The following is a 21447-nucleotide window of genomic DNA, read 5'->3' on the forward strand; positions in this document are numbered from 1 at the left end:
CCTTCATTAGTCTTTTCCTATTATTAATATGTTTGAATTATGCATAATTATTACTGATCAACTTCTCTGGCCCTGAGTAATTAATTTTACAAGTATGGAACGTCATTCGTCAAATGAAAATTTATACCGAAAGGTTTGCTTTGTGGAAATTGCCTGCTGCGTTTCCTACAGTATGACATTCTATCCTGTTCAGAAAAGTTCATTGGATGTAAAGGGATGACCCGAGGTCATGAAAAGAACTGTGTAAGTCCACATTTTTTCTCACTTGGGGTGAAGATACTGTCCCGGAATATCAATGGGAGGTCACAAATGAAACAAATCTATTCAGTATATTCTTGTGACACACCCATCTGTGCACAAGCACCATCAGAAAGACAGCAAAACGATTTGTTGACAGTTGCCATAGTAACTAGGTTTCCTGTTCATGTTTTAATGTGGTATGTAACGTGTTTTATATGCATTTGAATGCTTTGTTTGCTTGTTAGCTGCAATGTATGTGTGTTACTATTGACTCCGTTGAATACTCGAAGAATATGGGAACTCATGTTCTGAATAGTTCAAAATCTGCTAGTAAAGATTGTCCATTACTATACCACCATTTGAAATACTGAACATTGTTAATATATAAATAATGCTAACTATGGGTTCTACCTTCTACAGGTTGTGTCCTTTTGTGATGTAGATCAAAGTAAGATAACAAAGGGTTTCTACACTTATCAAGAGTCAAAGGTAAGAAACCGTCTTTTAAATACTGTTCTACTTTGCTCCAGTGTTAAATACATTACAGCAAAGAACTCCTGGCCCCACATTCCCTCTGATTCACCTGAACAGAACACCAAATACCAGTGTACAGTTAGTTTTTCTGTCATTTCATTCCAAATGGATGTTTTAAAGAGTTTGATTTCCCGGGATCCACTGAGTGAAAGCATAGGTATACCCCCATTGACTGAGTTCCCAATCCCATTTGGATTGTGATAGAGGCCGTCGGGTAAGCAAAACCCTCCACATGCAGCTCTTCATCTCTTCCTCAATTTTGACCCCTATAATCTGTTGGTATTCATGGCCCACACACTGTATAACGGAACACTAATATGAGAAAACAATACCCTGTTTACTGAAAATACCAAAGTACCATTATGTGTAATTGCTGTAGAATCTACATAAAATTATTTTCCAATGAGCCCATTCATGTGAGATCTTGAAAGAAAACAATCATCTTTCACAAGTCTAATTTTGATACGAGACCAAGATATTGTAATATTTCAGGAATTTCAAATTTTTAAATCAAAGTTTTAATTTTTTTACTTGTTCTTGGGATGCATTTTGACGGGGCCAGAATTTATTGCACATTCTTAAGTACATGATGGTGCATAGGCGGACAGTGTAAAACTCAATAACATTGTTGTGGGCCTGGAGTCAGCTCAGGTAAAGACAGCAAATTTCCTCCCCTGAAAGATATCTGTGAACTAATTTCTTTTTACGACAACCCAGTATTTCATTTTTATAATTAAGAAGTCTTGCATTTATCCTAGATTTATTATGTAACTGTGTTTAAATTTCCCTGGCCACCTTGGTGGGATTTGGACCCATATCTCTGGATTTAGTCTAGCCCATTTAATTACTGGTCCAACAACATCGCCACTGTGCATTCCCCCTTATTGATAAAACTATTTATTCTGAACGATTAATGCTTTGTAATTGATACTGCAGTGTCCATTATTCTTAGTACATATGTATACTGGTACTTTAATCCTGGTTAACTGGATGGGTGAGTAGCGTGTGGTGACATCTTGCAATAGATGCTTCACACTGTACTTAGTTGAGACAGGTTATAAAAACAATAAAGATGAATGATAAACAGATAATGATGTAATTGACACTTAGCTAAACTGATAGCTCACAGCACAAACTGGTAAGATTACTGACTCCCACACGTTTAACCCTTTGAATACCAGAACCCCTTATATTTTAAGCTTTATGTACAAATTTAATGCCAGTGCAATGGGGCTTGAGATTTACATCAACACTAAATCTTCACTTGAACATACGACTAGACTCCCTCCAGTGTGCCTTACTTAACTTCACTCCAGCATCCTTGATTCCTGATTCATATTGGATTCATATGATAATTACAATGTCAGCGACATGTATAACTATTTTGTTCCAACACTGCAGTTGAGAAATGAATGCATTCCTGCACATTTTTCACCTGTGCCTGTACCTTTAGAGTTGGACCTTCACAGTGAAAACGCTGATTACATTTCCTGTCTGAACTGACAGTCAGCTGCGTATGTTTCTCTGGGTCACAGGCAGGCCACCTGATAAAGTGCTTCCTGATGACAGAGTACTCCCTGTAAAGGAAGTGATAAAAGTGGTAATTGAATCTTTGTGATTCTGTGATATCAGACATCTGTAAGGAAAAACGCTGGTGCCTGACACAAACAAGCAAGTACCCTGTCCAACAATTGCACAACATTTTGTTTTTAACAAGGTTACACTGATCATAGGTTTTATTTAAAGTCAACATTATGCATATTGCAATGATTCAAATAGTCTTATCTCACACATTCCCTTGTTTTAACCAATGAGCTTATCAAATTTTGAAAATGTTCTTTACTCTGGATTTTTCTGAGGAAGGATACTCTTGCTCTCAAGGGAATGTAGCGAAGGTTTACCAGGCTGATTCGAGGGACTGACATATGAGGAAAGATTGACTAGGTTAGGATTGTTTTCGCTGGAGTTCAGACAAATGAGGGGGGATTGCATAGAGACTTATAAAATTCTAACAGTACTAGACAGGGCAGATGCAGGGAAGATATTCCCAATGGTGGGTGTGTCCAGCACCAGGGGTCACAGTATGAGAATTTGGGGTAAAGCATTTAGGACAGAGATGAGGAGACATTTCTTCACCCAAAGAGTGGTGAGCCTGTGGAACTGATTACCACAGGTAGTAGTTGATGCCAAAACATTGAATGATTTCAAGGGGTGACTAGATATAGCACTTGGGGTGAATGGGATCAAAGGTTATGACAGGCATCTGGATGAGTCTGTGAATAGGAAGGGTTTGGAGGGATATGGGCCAAATGGGTCTAGATTAATTTACAATATTTGGTCAGCATGGACAAGCTAGACCAAAAGGTCTGTTTCCATGCTGTGCAACTCTATGACTCTATGAAAGCGGGATTAGGCTGTAGAGTTGGACGATCAGCCATGATCAAGATGAATGGCGGAGCAGGCTCAGAGGGCTGAATGGCCTCCTCCTGCTCCTGTCTTCTACGTTTCTATGTTTGCCTTCTTATTCGTCCAGAATGCATCTTCGCAACAGTGAATTTTTTGTGTAGATACGTTTTTGTCAATATTTTTCTTCAAAATTAGGAATTGCACAATCTACCTGGTGCCCCATGTGTAAAATGTGAGCCAAATCAAGAGTTTTTAAGCAGTAGACTTAAAGCTCCTTATTGTTTGGCATTCTACTGAATGTCATAACAACACATATCTGTACAGAGGCAGAGAACCTGCCACCATCCCCTAAAAAGCTGTGTAAGACTGTCAGACTGATGAGAATAATAATGGAATGGGGGTATATAAAATTATAGAATACCATTCTCATGAAACTAAAATAGTTAATTTTTGTTTTAGCATCCAAAATTTAAGCTATGACAGAAATAAAATCAGGTTCATCAAATGCACACGCTTGCACACACACGCAAGTTTTTAACTCCATTCGGATTCTCTTAGAAATCTTACATTAAATAAGTTACATTACTACAGAACCTTTATCATATTATCATCCCTCAAGGTATTTCATACAAGAAAGGTCCAATTCCAATGATTCACCAGTCTGAGAATGACACATTCTTCAATATGTCAACATTTTGGGAGCATAATCCCTGTGGTGTGCTGACACACATTCTTGTTTCTTCCAGGACAAGCCAAAGCCAAAAGTTCCTATTTTTCATTTTACACAAGCCAAGCCCCCTTTCATCATCTGTGTGAAACTGGTGAGTGATAGATATCCACTTGTTTTCATATTTTTAAAAAAATATTCAAAGGAACAATCATGAGATCAACCAGACCAATATGAGCAAACTCCAAGATGGTGGTAGAATGGATTTTGAAGTTGGTTCTTTCAGATTTTGTAACTGAGTTTAAATTTGTTGTCATCTTAGGGAATGTGGAATTCATTACCAGAGGAAGTAGAGAACGAACATTGATTTTGGCTCTCTGTGCTCAAGTAACTTTTGATGGGGATCATGACCATTGTAAAAATGCTGAAAATGCCAGCAGTAAATTAACAGCCCGATTCCAAAAGTCCATTCATTTGTCGCTGAAGCTCATCTAGTCCCTACATACATCTTCCTGGATGATATTCAGCAGTTTACTTTTGGACAAAGTATAGACACATGCTTGCAAATTGCATCCTTGGTTCACATCACACACTATACCAATGAGACATCTACAAAAGCACAGAAGTCAGTGTTGTACTTATTAATTACTGGCATGAAGATCTCCTGCTTTTGCCAAGAGGCAGCCTTTAACAGATGATTATTGCAAAGTTTGGTGTGAGAATGGATGAACTGTTTGAATAAAATAAATAGTATGAGTGAGTATATAAAAAAGAAGCTTTTAAAAAAAGTAAAACGCTCATCGCTAAACCACAGGAGCCAAATCGTTGTGCCTTCAGGCTGAGCAAGTCAATATGTTTTTTCCTCTCAAGAAGTGGCCTGCAATTATCAATCATTTGTAGTTGCCTTGTAAAGGTGATGGTGGCCCACATTCTTAACCTGATGCAGTATTTTTAGTGGTTATACAATTGAATAGCTGCCTAGGCAACTTCAGAGGTCAGTTAGCAGTCAACAACAGTACTGGCAGCACCGAAACAGACCCTTCAATCCAACCTTCCACGCAAACTAAATTAGTCCCACCTGCCTGCTCCTAGCCCATATCCCTGGAAACCTTTCCTATTCATGTCCTTCTCCAAATGTCTTTTAAACGTTATAATTTTACCCACATCCACCACTTCATCAGGAAGTTCATTCCACATGTGAACCACCCTCTGTGTAAAAAATTGCCCCTCATGTCTTTTTCAAATCTCTCTCCTGTCATGTCACCTTAAAAATGTGCCCCCTAGTCTTGAAATCCCCCATCCTAGGGAAAAAACAACTACCATGAACTCCATCTGCACCCCTCGTTATTTTATAAACTTTTATAAGGTCGCCTCTCAACCTTCTACGCTCCAATGAACAAGTCTCAGCCTATCCAGCTGCACTTTGGACTCCTGTGGAAGTCCTAACATGAGGATGTATATGAGAATTACATAGAAAGACTAACTATCAATGAGCAGGATTCTGTGTGAATATCTCTGACCCTGAGCTAGAGTGAGGGAATTTAGATACTTCCCTGGTACTTACTTGGACTTATTCTGGAAATATCAAGCACAAAACTACTTAGTCTAACCTCTGAGTAATTCCATACTGACACCCCCTCCTCCCACGAACCAATCCCCTGACACTCCAACTAACCCTGGCCCGACTACACACAACCTGAACTTACCTGTCTATTGTCTGACCACCTGACTACTTCTGATCATTCTTCCCAACTACTCTCCTGAACCAACTGCCTTTCTGACTAACCTGTCATAGGCCTGACCCAACTAACAACCCCACTTCCCACTCTCCCAAATGCCACCTTAGCCATCTCACCCACCTACCCATTCACTCACTCACTCACCTCTCCATCCTTCCCCCATTCACCCTCTCATTCACTGATATTCAAAGGCTGGACCTTTAAAAACTTATCATATGGCAGCTAGTACCATAAAACAGGGGTGTGTCCTGTCTTCCCATCATATTTCTCAACTTTAGCAAAGTTCCCTGAGGGATGCTATGCTGTGCTGCTGATTTCTGATAAAGCCAGAATAAAACGGCCCCAGAAGAAATGTTCATTGACTTTCAAGTATAACAACAATGCACTCATCTTTGCCATGGCTCAGGAGATCAGAGCCTTTAGTTCCGCAAAGAAGTGGCCATCGATTTCCAATTACGAAATCTCTTTGGTGAGCTTGCCTCTCACTTGCGTTCGAGTGCCTCCTTTTGAGATGTGAGCTCATGGAAGCCAATGGTGCTCCCCAAATCAAATAGATGATGCATTTTCGTAAAAATCATTGACCCACTGCCAATCCACACCCATTCTTGAGGATTTCCCTACTGGCTGCTCATGTTTGACACGGCAAGCCACCTGCATGTACAACATGAGTTCACTCCGTCAAGAGCGGAGTGGTGAAAATTTGGCTGACGGAGGGAAACTTAAGAATGAACAGGTTACCAGCTCATTACAGTGCTAAAACACCCAGTTTCAACCCTGTATGATTTTGCCCCTCTGTTCAATCTAATAGAGAGTTGTGGAGGAAGTTTAGTGTTAGGGGTTTGGGCTGACAAGTAATGATGCTGAAATTTAATTTGGATTTGAATTCAGTGTCTGCTGGAGTCTACACAGGATAAATAAGGCCCCTTTGAGGAAGGGTCGCCTGACCCGAAACGTTAACTCTGTTTTTTCCTTCACAGATGCTGCCAGACCTGCTGAGCTTTTCCAGCAACTTTGTTTTGTTTCTGTCTACACAGGATAAATTTGAAGCTAAACTTCAGAGTTAATGCTCTTGTCTTCTAAACGACTAAATAATTTAGATGCCCATTAGCAACCTATTTCAGGTTACAGTCATCAGTACATTAAAGTCAATACTTAATTGCAATTTTCTGATTTCAAATGCACAGCCACATGATGCTTTCTTCAGCTAACTTTAGGAGGGTTGTTAGATACTTTCATGCCTGTCAGTATAGAGGTGAAATTAAAATCTTCAGATTGCAGAATCTTCTGAAGAATTTAATTAAAGTAAATTATAGCAGAGGGTGGAGATGTGGAATTTAAAAGAAGTGCTGGAGAAACTCAGCAATTGTGGCAGCATGTATGGGGAGAGAAGTAGAAGTAACACATCAAGTCCAGTGTGACTGTGCTTCTCTATCCACAGATGTTGCAAGACCTGCTAAGTTTCTCCAGCACTATGTTCTTTATGTACTTCTCAAGAATTTATTGTGCTCATTCTGTTGAGTACATTTTATTTGAGATGTTAGATTCTGTCTATTGAAGAGAGAAATGCACAACAATATTTGGAATCCCCGTTAATAGTGTAAGACCTGCAACTGCAAAGGACATACCAGAAAGTATCCTTCCATAATTCTGTCCTGTAGGTTTCCAACATAGCCTTTGCTCACTGATAGTTGAGAATGTGGTGGGATGATGAGTAAGTTTGAGGATGACACAACAATTGACTGGATGGTTGACAGCGATGCAGAAAGTTTTAGGTTACAGGGGGATTGATCAGATGTGCAGATCAGTGGCAGGTGGATATTAACCCAGATGAGGTGAGACACTTTGGAAGAAGAAACAGGACAAGGAAGTACTCAATGAATGGCAGGACATTAGGAAGCTCAGAGGAATAGACGGATCTTGGGAAGCTTGGCCACAGATCCCTGAAATTGACCACACAGGTTAATAGGGTGTTTAAGAAGGCATACGGGACATTGCCTTTATCAGTTGTGGCATAGATTATAAAAGCAGGGAGGTCATCTTGGAGCTGTATGGAACTTTGGTTAGGCCACAGCTGGAGTACTGTGCAGTTCTGAACACTGCATTGAAGGAAAGATGTGATTGCACTGGAGGGAGTGCAAAGGAAATTCACCAGGATGTTATCTGGGTTGGAGCAGTTTAGCCATGAAGAGAGGCTGAATAAGCTCGGGTTGGTTTCTTCAGAGCAGATAAGGTTGAGGGGGGACCCTATTGAGGTGTATAAGATTGTAAGAGGCATGGAAAGGGTGAATAGAAAGCTGTGTTCCCTTTGGTTGAAGGGTCAAGAACAAGGGGCATAATTTTAAAGTGAAAGGCAGGAGGCTTAGAGGGGATTTGGGGAAAACCATTTTCACCCAGAGGGTGGTGTGAGGTCTGGAATACACTGCCTAGGAGGGTACCTGAGGTAGCAAACCTCATAATTTTTTAAAAGCACTTGGATGAGCACTTGGAGTGTCATTACATTCAAGGCTCTGGTCTTAGTGCGGGAAAGTGGGATTAGTGTAGGTAGTGGTATATTTTTAGCAGTACAGACTTGATGGGCCAAAGGGGTTCTTCTGTACTTCGAGATTCTATGATTCCTAAAGGAGAACTTATTGTCTGCATCTGATACGTAATTTTTAAAAATAGGAATAGGAGTATTAAAATTGCTGCATAACTACTCAAGTGTCTATCCTGGTGTCATGCCGATAGCTTTCTGGCACACTGACACACTTTGGTTTAAGTGCCAACCTAGGAGAATGGCATGGAGACGCCTTCCCTGAAAGTTTGCAAAACTATGGTAACATTTCTGCTGTTAAAAAAAAGTCTCAAAAGTAGCCAGCGTTGTTATTATTAGAGAGAGCCATAACGTACTTAAAACCCAACCACCCAGCTCACACAGCCCCTGGTGTATGAGAGTCTCAGCATGGAACTCACTCATCCCACTACAATTCATACTCAGGCATTTATTCTTCACATTGCCAGAAATATGGAAATATTCTTGCATTGTAAATGAGAAAAAAATGTGAAAAAAATTAACAAATAGAAGTGAAACTGGAAATCTGCTACAGTCAACCACAGAGGGAACAGATTTTTTCTTAAAATCTCATTTACGATCGATATGTTAACATTACCAGAAACTTCTGTCAGTCATTGTGGTTAGTCAAAGGAGTATTTTGATCAAAAGAAAAATTTGGTATTTCTGCCAACTTAGGAAAATTCACAACATGCATTTGCATAAAATTATGGACAGATCATTTTTTAAAGACATCATTGCAAACTTCCATGATTTTCAGTTTCAGCTGTCACATTGTTTGGCTCTTGTTTCAGAGAAAGTAGACATTGTCCAATCGGTGTCTGTCAGGTGCTTAAATTTCAATGAAGCTAAAACATTTCTCGGCCTTTGCCATGTCTAGCTGCAATAGATTTAGTGCCTTGTTGAGATTCCTTCAGCTCCACTTTCTACAGGTGTTGCAGGTAGCTCCGCAACTAACTACCCAGAGTATTTCACTGTCTGACTGCTTTTCCTTCCCTCATGTATCTTGATTTTATTTGATCAGTGAACAACACCATCATTCTGTTTTATCTCAACGGATGCAATCTTTCTTCAATTTTTAATTTGGGAAAGGTAATAGCTATGAATTAGTGTTACAGTCAGATCCCGTGTAAGTGATACATTTTGTAGTAGTTCATTATGTTAATTTAGCATGTGAAATCAATTCTAAAAAGGGTTGTCAGACGTGTGGTCACAAAGGCAGTCTACTTTAACTGCTGTGGTGACCCAGAATGATAATACATCTCTCTCACTCTAACTCTCACACTCACTCAAACTCACTCCCTCACCCTAACCCTGTCTCTCTCTCTCTTTCTCCCTCTCTCTCGGTCTCTCACTGACTCTACACCTGGGGACATATGCCCACTTTTCATTTGTTCTTGTTTGTGCTTTGCCTCCAACCATATTTTGTGTTTCCCCGATGAAGGGTTTTGTAAATGTTGTCCCTTGATTTAAGAGGCTGTACCATTACTAGCATCAGCAAAGCATTCTGTCAGCATTGTACTGCTCATCAATGTGCAGACCATTACAGATTGCAAGTCCTTTCATAAGGGACCTCTCCCATATCATCACACATTTGAAGCTGAACTGAATAAACAAATGTTTCCTGATGGAGTAAGCTTCAACATTGTCCAAAAATCTACCAATTACTCTTTAATAAAATAGGTGCAATCTGTTTCACAACTTCCCAAACAGATGTGCAGTTTGGGAGCCAGTGATTGTATCTGCAGTAAAGATGTTTGGTGGTTTAAACTTACCAAAATGGAACTAGTTCTGCCAAAAAAATGCAAATGACTAGTAGTGCTTAAGATTTTTATAGTATGTTTGACGTATTACTGCTGACAGTGTAGCATCGATTACAGCCCAGGAACACTTTGATTTTAAAATTCTCATTCTTGTGTTCAGATTCCTCCCTGCCTTCATTCCTCCGTAAATTCTGTACCTTCCTCCCTAATCACTGTATCCTCCTCCAGTCGCACAAACCACACTTCTGTGTTTCTCCAACTCAACCTAAATTTTCACTTCTGTTTTCCAGTGGAAATGCCTTCAACTGTCCCAGACTTTGACCTTTGGAATTCCCCTCCTAAAGCTCTCTGATTCACATCCTCTCTTTCCTCTCAGTTGCTCCTTAGAATCTGTCTCTTCAACCAGTTAAAAATGCAGGTTCCTTTAAGGCTCAAACAGATCGGCTCCAGAACTGACTGCGTACAAGAGATGCTCATCAAACTTTTGTACTTTAGAGGTGAGCATGGGGGCCCGAATGGCACTGTGGCAGTGTTCCTACCTCTGATCCAGGAGGCCTGGGTTCAAGTCCTATCTGCTCCAGAGGTGTGTAACAATATCGCTGAATAGGTTGATTAGGAAAATATCTAAGAGTTGAGCTTGGAGTGGGTTAGTTAGCTCAAATGGCAACAGTGTGGGTTCAGTTCCTGCACCAGTTGAGGTTATCATCAAGGGCTCTTCTTCTCAACATCTCCCCTCACCTGAGGCATGGTAACCCTCAGGTTAAACCACTACCACTCATCTCTCTCTCTCTCTAATGAGTGAGCAGCCCAATGGTCCAGTACAACTATGTTGACTTTAAGGATTTTGTGAAACAGTGGTAAGAGGTTTGGGTTCAAGTCCCACTTGCTGCAGAGGTGTGTCATAACATCATTAAACAGGTTAATTAAAAATATCAAGAGTTGAGTTCTTGAAGCTTTTGAGAGGTGGTCGCAGCAAGATAGGAGAACGTTATTTTCCCTTTTGTCTTATTCATTCATGAGATGTGGGCATCACTGGCCAGGCCAGCATTTATTGCCCATCTCTAATTACCCAGAGGGCAGTTAAGTGTCAACCACATTGCTGTGGGTCTAGAGTCATATGTAGGCCAGACCAGGTCATCATGGCAGATTTCCTTCCCTGAAGGACATTAGTGAACCAGATGGGCTTTTCCGACAATTGATAATGATTTTATGGTCATTATTACACCCTTAATTCAAGACTCATCTTGGATTCAATTTCCACCATCTGTAATGGCAGGATTTGAACCTGCATCCCCAGAACATTAATAGTTCAGTGATAATATTACTAAGCCATCACCTTCCTTTTATTGCCCATCCCTTGAGAAGATTGTGGTGAGCTGCCTTCCCAAATAACTGCAGCCTACACAACATACATTAATGTATAAAGCTGTAAGGAGGGAATTCCAGGTTTTTAACCCAGCAATAGTGAAGGAATGGTGATGTATTTTTATTTTATATATATTTGGGAGAGCTGTCTCTCCTAAGCTTGACTTAGTCATACTCACAGAATCATACCATACAGACAATGTACCAGAAACCACCATCACCATCTCTGGATATGTCCTGTCCCATCAGCAGGGCAGACCCAGCAGAGGTAGCAATACAGTAGTTTACAGTCAGGAAGGAGTTGCCCTGAGAGTCCTCAATATTGAATCTGGGCCCCATGAAGTCTCATGGCTTCAATTTAAACACGGGTAAGGAAACCTCCTGGTGATTACCATGAACTGTCCTCCCTCAGCTGATGAATCAGCACTCCTCCATGTTGAGCGACACTTGGAGGAAGCACTGAGGGTAGGGAGGGCACAAAATGTACTCTAGTTGGGGAATTACAATGTCCACCACCAAGAGTGGCTCAGCAGCAGTACTACTGATTGAGCTGGTCAGGTCCTAAAGGACATAGCTGCTAGATTGGGTCTGCAGCAGGTGGTGAGGGAACCAACAAGAAGGAAAAACATGTCCTTACCAAACTGCTGGCTGCAGATGCATCTGTTCCTGACAGTATCGGTAAGAGTGACCACCAGACAGTCCTTGTGGAGACAAAGTCCCACCTTCATGTTGACAATACCTTCCATCATGTTAGATGTTACCTATCACCATGTTAAATGGGACAGCAATTGAAGACTGGGCATCCATGAGGCACTGTGGGCCATCAACCACAGTAGAACTGTACTCCATCACAATCTGCAACCTCATGGCTTGGCATATCCCCTGATCAACCATTACCATAAAGCCAGGGGATCAACCCTGGTTCAATAGAGAGCGCTGGAGGACATGCCAGGAGCAGCACCAGGCTAAAAATGAGTTGTCAACCTGGTGAAGCGACCAAACAGAACTAACTACATGCCAAACAGCATAAGTAGTAAGTGATAGACAGAGCTAAGCAAACTCACAACCAACAGACCAGGGTCTACAGTCCTGCTGATTCCAGTCATGAATGTTAGTGGATAGCTAGTGGACAACTCAATAGAGGAGAAGGCTCCACAAACATCCCTACTGTCAATAATGGAGGAAACCAGCACACCAATGCAAAGGATAAGGCTGAAGCACTCACAGGAATCTTCAGCCACATGTGCCGAGTAGATGATTATCTCCCTGTCAACCAACATTTTGATTTAGTACCCCCTTTGTTCCCCTCTTTTTGGTTTTTGTCATTTTGTTATTTGTAACTCTTTATTTCTTTCATTAGTTAATTTCATCAGTTAAGAAAAACTTGATTTCTTTCCCCTCCAACTCCATTTTAATTTAGTCCTCTCCGTCTCCTCCTATCCTTCATTCACGTTTGTTAATTGTATGTAAATTGGTTGATTAGAAGATACGTAGGAGCTGAGTTTTTCAGTATGTTTTAATTGTTAGTTGGTTAATGGGTGATTTGATCAATTGGAATTGGATTTCATAAAATAAGAAAAAAAAGCGGAGTTGTTTTACACTGCCCCTGATGGACATTGTGAGTAATAGTTTCTAAATTGGTTGTCTTGTTAATTTGATGGTGGGTTTCAAAATTTTAAAAATGAGCTGAGTTCTACCCATTGGGAGTTGATATCTGGACAGGGAAAGGATCCAGAATGGAAAGGTGAACATTCATGAAGCCTTTTGCTATGTAATCCACAAGGATATTGATGTATAAAACGATCTTCCCTCCTGTATTCTTATATGGCCCACTATTAAATTGAGTCTAATACCACACCCATGAAACTCCTTGGGGCATTGTTATTACATTAAATAACTTAAATTATTAAGTAATTAATAACAAACTGGTGTTGTAATTGAAGGAAAAAATAACTCTTCATTACAACAATATGTACACTGACTCTCCCTCCTTTCACCAAAATAGTTTCCATTGCTGTTATGTGCAAGCTTCTATGTTGTTGTGCATTGCAGAAAAGGCCAAGAGGAGATTTAATTTAAATACTTTAAAATGCTGAAGTGCCTTTGGAAAGACCATTTCCTATGGTTGGGGTATCACTGGTAAGGGATTATTAGTTTACAGTTTTCACTTAGGAAATAAGTGAAGTTTGAAGAAATTGGCACACGGAACTGTCAGAGCACAGGATGCTTTGCAACGAGGCGCTAAACTATTGAATTATTTCAGGGTGGATTAGTTAAATGTTAGGTACATTCATAAACTGTGCAGCACTACATCCTAATAAAACAGTACTATGTGCTGCAGATTGCTGTGTTTTGCACCTTAATTTAAATACTGGAGTCCTGATGCAGGGTGTAAACCCAAAATGTCAACTTTCCTGCTACTGCTGCCTGACCTGCTGTGTTCCTCCAGCTCCACACTGTATTGACTTTAAATACTGGATCTTTCTAAAGTTAGATGTCTCCAGCAAAAGGCTTGCTGGATATGGATTGTAGATTGTTAGATTTTTGCACTGTTGTAAAATGATACTGTTTGGTCCTTGGTGGAATCGCCTTGAGGTGTTTTACTACATTAAGGATCCTGTAGAGTTTTGTTTTTACATGCAAAAGCCCAAGAGGAAAAGGTTATTGGAAGCAGAATGTGCAGTGCAGGCTAGCTTAGATTTACAAATAATGTGGATCTGAAAGGGAGGTAGTTAATTTAATATAGGCAAGGTACTACATTTTTGTAATCACTGGTTTGAATCATAACACGTAAATTGAATTTCTTTTTATTCTCTGTTGCTGAATTATCATTTCTGCTTTCATACCATAATGGCAGTGTAGGTAAGGAGAATTGTTCCTATTGAGAAAAGTGTCAAAAGCCAGAAGACACCAAGCAAAAACAGAAATCGCTGGTCTGGCAGCGTCTGTACACAGAAATCAAAGTTAACGTTTCAGGTTGAGTGCCCCTTCCTCAGAACTGATAGTAGCTAAAAAAATGTTGTTTATATGCAGAAGATAGGATAGGGCTGGGGGGATAAGGAGTAAATGATAGGTGGGGATAATCCCAAAGAGAGAGAAGAACAGTTAGACAGACAAAGGATTACTTTGACTATACGTCCTCACACCCTGCTTCCTGTAAAGATTCTTTTCCATTCGCCCAGTTCTACCCTCTCCATCTCATCTGTTCCGATGATGCCAACTTCAATAAGGGAGCCTCTGAAATGTCCAACTTCCTCCTCACCGAGGGTTCCCCTGCACCATTGTTGACAGGGTCCTCAGCCGGTCCGACCCATCTCCTGCACTTCAGCCCTCACCCCCTGTCTTCCCACCCGCAACAGCAAAATGGTCCCCCTTATCCTTAACTACCATCCCACCAGCATCCACATCAGGAGGATCAATAGCCACCATTTCCGCCACCCCCAGCAGGATTCCACCACCCAACACATATTCCCTTCCCTTCCTCAGGCCTCCGGGACATCCTGATCCACTCCTCCTTCATTCCCAACACCCACGTCAGCCCCACGGCACCTTCCCCTGCAACCACAGAAGGTGGAACACCTGTCAGTTTACTTCCTCCCTCCTGAGTTTCCAAGGGCCCAAACTTACCTTCCAGGTGAAGCACCTACACTTCACACATACTAGTCTACTGCATTTGCTGCTCACAATGTGGTCTCCTCAACATTGGGGAAGCATAGCGTAGATTGGATGACTGCTTCGCGGATCACCTACGTTCTGCCCACAAAAAAGACCCTGAACTTCCAGTTGCCTGTCACGTCAACACATCACCCTGTTCCCTGGCCAATATCTCTGTCTCAGGTTTGCTGTAGTGCTGCAGCAAAGCTCAGCGCAAGCTAGAAGAACAACACCTCATTTTCTGCTTGGGGACCCTGCAGCCCTCCAGTCTCAATATCAAGATCAACAATTCTCCAGTGCCCTTATCTCAACCCCACACACCAGACCTTGTTATCAGAGATAGTAGGAACTGTCGATGCTGGAGTCTGAGATAACAAGGTGTGGAGCTGGATGAACACAGCAGGCCAGGCAGCATCAGAGGAGCAGGAAAGCTGACGTTTTGCGTCTGGACCCTTCTTCAGAAATGGATCTAGACCTTGTTATCACATAGTCTGCTATTACACCCAACCCATTGTTAGCCACTGACAGTCACCATTAACACCTATTCACCCTCCTAGCCAAATTGTTATCCACTCCTTTGTCTGTCCAACTGTTCTTCTCTCTTTGGGCTCTATCCTTTCCTATCATTTACTCCTTATTTCCTCCCCCCGCCCTATCTTCTGCATAAAAAACAAAATTTTCCTAACTACTATCAGTTCTGAGGAAGGGTCACACAACCTGAAATGTTAATTCTGATTTCTCTCCGTAGGTGCTGCCCAGATCTGCTGAGCTTTTCCAGCAATTTCTGTTTTTGTTTTTGATTCACAGCTTCCACAGTTCTTTCGGTTTTTACCAATAAAAGGTCAATGGTCAAACAACCAACAGCAACATGAGGATAAACTTTAAGCTAAAAGTGTCTAGGATCTGAAGTACCTTTAGAGTGTGAGGAAAAAATTGTGGTTGTGAGTTTCACAAGAAACTTGGATAAGCACCTGAAGAGAGGAACATTTCAGAGCTGCAAGGGAAGGATAAGGAATGGGGCTAGTTGATTTGCCCCTGTAACAAGACAGCTTGGAACAGATAGAAAACATGGCCCAATTCTGTGCTGTAATCATTCTATGATTCTGTTTCCCTTTTCAAAGCAGTCAGTACATTTTTGATTCATTATAAAGCCCAACATAATTGCGATGTATTGCAGGGGCCAGAACACATTGAGAGTTTAGATTTGAGCCTTAACACTGTAAATGTTCAGCAGTTCACGAATGTGATTCAGTTTTGGGTTCAGATCAGAGCCTTCAGTTAATTCTCAACTATTAAAAAATATTATGAAAAGTGTTTCAGAAACGCTGTTTGGCCAATTTTGCTGCTGCCTTGTAAAGCACTAAGTGCCTGTGATTTCTGCACTACATACTGTATGTGGTATCCAGATCAGTAGTCTTCACTCATTGATTTATGCTTCCCACAAGCAACCACTATGAGTTTTATTATGACACATCAAGGCAACCGACCAGATGCCATGCTGCAGGCCAGTGTCAAGAAGGCAAAGCTGTAAAATACCCCCACCATAGTCATCTGAGAACAATTACACTGGTCAGACCTAACAACCAATCCAGCACCAATTTTCACCCCTGTCTAAACTCTCCAGCATCGACCTAAAATTGCAGGGCATTCAGGGCCAGATCACCTAAGCTCACAAGAATCACATTTCACAGCCAGAAACATGAGTTGATTGCATTTAAACTTCTGACAAAATGAACTGAAAATGAAGAACATTGTGGATTAGGGGACGTAAACACAAACATGTTCAGTGTGTTGCTTTAAATGCCACAAAGATTACTGATTAATGCAGGAATACTTAACATATTTAAATTTAGTCTGTAGTTTTAATAGGAATTTTAATCCAGACAGAGAATTATGCCAACATGTTAAACATGCTTATTAATATAATTAACAGCAATCTCTAAATCCATAACTCTGACCTTTTGTCACATGGCAGTAATGCCAGTTTTTTTTAGCATAGAACAAGTTTTTTTTGTTGTGTTCAGCAATCTTCACACTATTGGGCAGACGATACATTCACAGGGTTCTGTCCCAATGTAACTAACATTAGTAACAGCAAGCTGTCCCTCCCTTGCACTGAATTTGCCAACTCAGCACAGTGTGAATCTCAGCTCTGTGTGTGCCCTCTGCACAGCCTTCCTTTTAACATTGTGTGAGTGATGCTGCCACCTTTTTCAATTAAACCCCACTGTGAAATCGAATTATTGAAATCTGCAGGAAGCAAATTCTTCCATTTAATTAAGTCCAGCAAAATAATCTGTGTTTTCTTGAAAAGTTCACATTTTCAGTTATTGTTCTTTTTGGATTAACCCTCCCGTAAGAATTTGTTTGGGTAGCAGCATTTCCAAGGCATTCATTAGCAAAAAGAAATGTTCATAGAATGCCAAAATGTAAATTTTAGGATTTGTTTAGAAACCATGAGTCCTCAATGAGGAGGCTCAATCAACAAGAGCAGAATGTTGATGCCCTCTCTCTTACTTATACTCCTGTTAAAGAATGCTCCCTTCAGGGAGTAAATCATACAATCCCTACAGCATGGAAGTAGGCCATTTGGCCCATTGAGTCTACACTGACCTTCCGACCAGCATCCCACCCCCCTACCCTATCACTGTAACCCTGCATTTCCCATGGCTAATCCATCTAGCCTGCACATCCATGGACACTATGAGTAATTTAGCACAGCCAATCCACCTAACCTGCACATCTTTTGGACTGTGGGAGGAAACCGGCACACCCGGAGGAAATTCATGCAGGCACAGGGAGAACTTGTAAACTCCGCACAGACAGATAGTGGAATTGAATCTGGACCCCTGGCGTTATGAGGCAGCAGTGCTAACTACTGAGCCACAGTGCCGCCCAAATCATGACAGAATTTATATCTAGGTCCTTAAGCACTCAGTGAGTTGATACTTATGGCACTTCATCAATGTTAATTTCAAATCAAGAGTTAATACAGAAATGTCGTGTCATCTATAGCTTAAACAAAATGTAAGGTTTTGGAGGAGATCTGTAGCTCGGGTTGTGGGTGTTGAAGTTGGTTGGCTCACCGAGCTGGTTTGTTGTTTTGCAGAAATTTCGTTACCGTGCTTGGTAACATCCTCAGTGCAGCCTCCAATGAAGCATCAGTGTGTTTTCACGCCTGGTTTTTAAACTCTGGGGTCCGTTGAGATGGATTGCCTCACTTCCGGTTTTCCTTCATAGTAGTTGCTTCTGCTATGAGTACGGAGGTAGGCGATCCCATGGGTGTCCCGTTGATTTGCTCATATGTCTGGCCGTTGAAGGTGAAGTGGGTGGTCAGGCATAGGTCCAATAGTTTGAGCATGTTGTCCTTGGAGATGGTTTCACTGGGGTCGTGTTCTTGTTCAAGTAGTGTTGTCATTGTTTCCCTATGAAGGAAAACCGAAAGTGAGGCAATCCATCTCAACGGACCCCAGAGTTTAAAAACCAGGTGGGAAAACACACCGACGCTTCATCAGAGGCTGCACTGAGGATGTCACCAAGCAGGGTCACAAAACATCTGCAAAACAACAAACCAGCTCGGTGAGCCAACCAACCTAAACGAAATGTATCTACAGAGTGCACCACATGGCATTATTGCTAAGTGCACCAGCCTGAGTAGTACAAAGATATCAAACGATAGTGGAGGAAAATGGAATTGAGGTAAGAGAACTGCCATGATCGGAAGCAGGCTCAAGAGGCAGAATGATCTATTATTGCTCCTGTTTCCTGTGTACCTGGGAAATCCCCAGCCCATCCCCAGTGTCAGTTACACTCAGTCACAGCCTGTACTACTCTCAGTTGACCTCAGGTTGGGGTTGGGTAAGCCTTGGCCAATACTCTTGATGAGAAGATGATGATAAATACTTACTTCATGAGAAGTGACTTCATATTGTCTGTGAGCCTGTACCTTGGGGAAGGAGGAAAGAAGTGTTTTTTTTCACAAGCACCATTTACCAATTGATCAGTGATTGATCAATCAACAACTGGAATTAATTTCAGTCTGAGAAAGGAATTCCTTTCTAGTATTACTAGATGTGGTGTCCTTCAGAAATGGTTTGAACTCAGCTAAAAATAAACAGGAATCATGTAACTATATTAAATATGTCAGTTTGTGTGTAAAAATATTCAAATAAGGGTTTTGGGGAAGGCAAGGAAGTAAAGTCAAAGCAACAATTAGATCAACCATGATGTTATTGACTAGGCTCAAGGGACAGTATGACCTATTCCTGCTCTTGATTTATGTGTTCATATCTTTAGAGAATTAGCTGAATATACATCAGCAGTGAATACAAAAGCTACTCTCTTATTTGGGTAAGACGTCCAGCAGCTGCACATTCATTCACATACACAGTTAAGAGGTCATTATAAATAAAAAGGCCAGTGAGATTATTTAGGTTGTGCAAGTATAATTACTGTTTTCCAACGAGCATAGTACAATTTGCATGGGTGAGGAAAAAGGGACTTTGCATTTTTCTGTTCACACTCCTTAATTTGGGTTGTCTTAGTAATCACAGTAATTAGATTTCTTATTGACTAGGTCTTTTAAGGTAAAGTGCAGCTTTAAATTTACTGCAAAAGCAAATAATTTTACAATATTTTAACAGTATTAATTGTACCAGAAACTGCTAATTGCAATCATTTTAAACATAAAGTAAAAATTCCATATCAACATATTCTGCAAAAATATATTTGTGAAAAATGTTTGAAATGGGACCTCCTATAATATTTGATTGTGTATATAAATGGTCTTCCCACGCATTTTTATAAAGCCAGTTGAATGGTTTGGAAATACACTGACAGCAACATTTTTGCAAGGGGAAATTGTGGGTGATACTCAAACATACAAATTAGGAACCGGAGTCGGCCACTCAGCCCCTCAACCTGCTGTACCATTCAGTAAGATTGTGGCTGATTACTTCACATTCCCATCTATACCCAATAACCTTTCACCGTCTTGTTTATCAGGAAGGTATCTACCTCTGCCTTAAAAATATTCAAAGGTTGGAAGGGTTCAGAAAAGATTTACAAGCATGTTGCCAGGTTTGGAGGGTTTGAGCTCCAGGGAGAGGCTGAAGAGACTGGGGCTTTTTTCCCTGGAGCATAAGAGGCTGACGGGTGACCTTGTAGAAGTTTATAAAATCATGAGGGCCATGGATAGAGTGAAGAGTCAAGGTGTTCTCCCCAGGTAGGGGAGTCCAAAACTAGAGGGCATAGGATTAAGGTGAGAGGGGAAAGATTTAAAAAGGACCTAAGAAGAGCCTTTTCACACAGGGGGTGGTGCGTGTATGAAATGAGCTGCCAGAGGAAGTGGTGGAGGCTGGTACAATTACAACATTTAAAAGGTTTCTGAATGGGTGTATGAATAGGAAGGATTGGATGGGTTTAGAGTGATATGGGCCAAATCTTGGGACTAGATTAATTTAGGATATCTGGTTGTCATGGACGTGTTAGACCGAAGGATCTGTTTCCATGCTGTACATCTCTATGACTCTATGACTGTACAACTACCACCTTTTGAGGATGTGTGTTCCAAAGATTACAAACCTCTCTGAGGGAAAACATTCTCTTCATTTCTGTCTTAAATAGGTGGTGCCTTATGTTTAAAGAGTGACTCCTATTTCTAGATTGTCCCACAAGACAAAACATTATTTCCCTATTTAGTCTCTCAAGACCCTTAGGTGTCTTAAATGTTTCAATCAGATCACCTGTTATTCTTCTGAACATCATGGATATAATACTAACCTGTTCAACTGTTCCTCATAAGACAACCTGCCATTTCAATTTTAGTCTGATAACCTTATCTGAATTGTTTTCAACCTGTTTGCATTCTTCCCTAAATAAGGAGACCAATACTGCAAATGGTCTCACCAACCACCTTTATAACTGAAGCATAACCTCCCTACTTTTGTATTCAATTCCCCTTGCGATAAACAATAGCATTCTATTAGTTTTCCTAATTACTTGATGTATCTGCATAATTACCTTTTTACAAATCATGTACTCGAACACTCTGATTCCTCTTCATCCCAGAGTTCTGCAAGTCCTTGCCGTTTAGATAAATGCTTCCTTTTTAATCCTTCCTGTTAAAATAAAAAATTTCATATTTCACTTCATTTGCCAGACAACTTACTTTCCTACCTATTGTGTCATCAGCAAATTTAGCAACCATATTTTAGATTCTTTCATCCAAATCATTTATATAATTATAAAATGTTAACACCCCAGTAATGACTGTTGTGGCACACCACTTATTAAATATTGCCAACCACAAAAGGACCCATTTAGACCTACTGTCTGTCTCCTGTTAGCCAGATAATCTTTTATCCATTCTAATATGTTACCTCCTACACAATGAGCCTTTATTTTCCACAATAACCTTTCATGTGGCACCTTTTCAAGTGTCTTCTGAAATTTAACTGCATTAAATACTGCACTTACTGGGCAGGTTGGGCCAAAGGGCCTGTTTCCATTGCTGTAGACCTTGATGAC

At 40.8% G+C, this 21447-nt stretch overlaps 1 long non-coding RNA gene across 1 annotated transcript in view; it reads left to right on the forward strand.

Moving 5' to 3' along the window:
* The first annotated feature begins 653 nt into the window (after positions 1–653).
* The window catches only part of LOC109933154, a 31699-nt gene continuing 10905 nt past the window's right edge, over positions 654–21447 (forward strand). The window contains exons 1-2 of the long non-coding RNA XR_007264573.1: positions 654–729; positions 3927–4001. This is a non-coding gene — a long non-coding RNA (uncharacterized LOC109933154). The remainder of the gene's footprint in view (positions 730–3926; positions 4002–21447) is intronic.

This window comes from Rhincodon typus, chromosome 23 (assembly GCF_021869965.1).
Source record: "Rhincodon typus isolate 14 chromosome 23, sRhiTyp1.1, whole genome shotgun sequence".
Classification (NCBI taxonomy): domain Eukaryota; kingdom Metazoa; phylum Chordata; class Chondrichthyes; order Orectolobiformes; family Rhincodontidae; genus Rhincodon; species Rhincodon typus.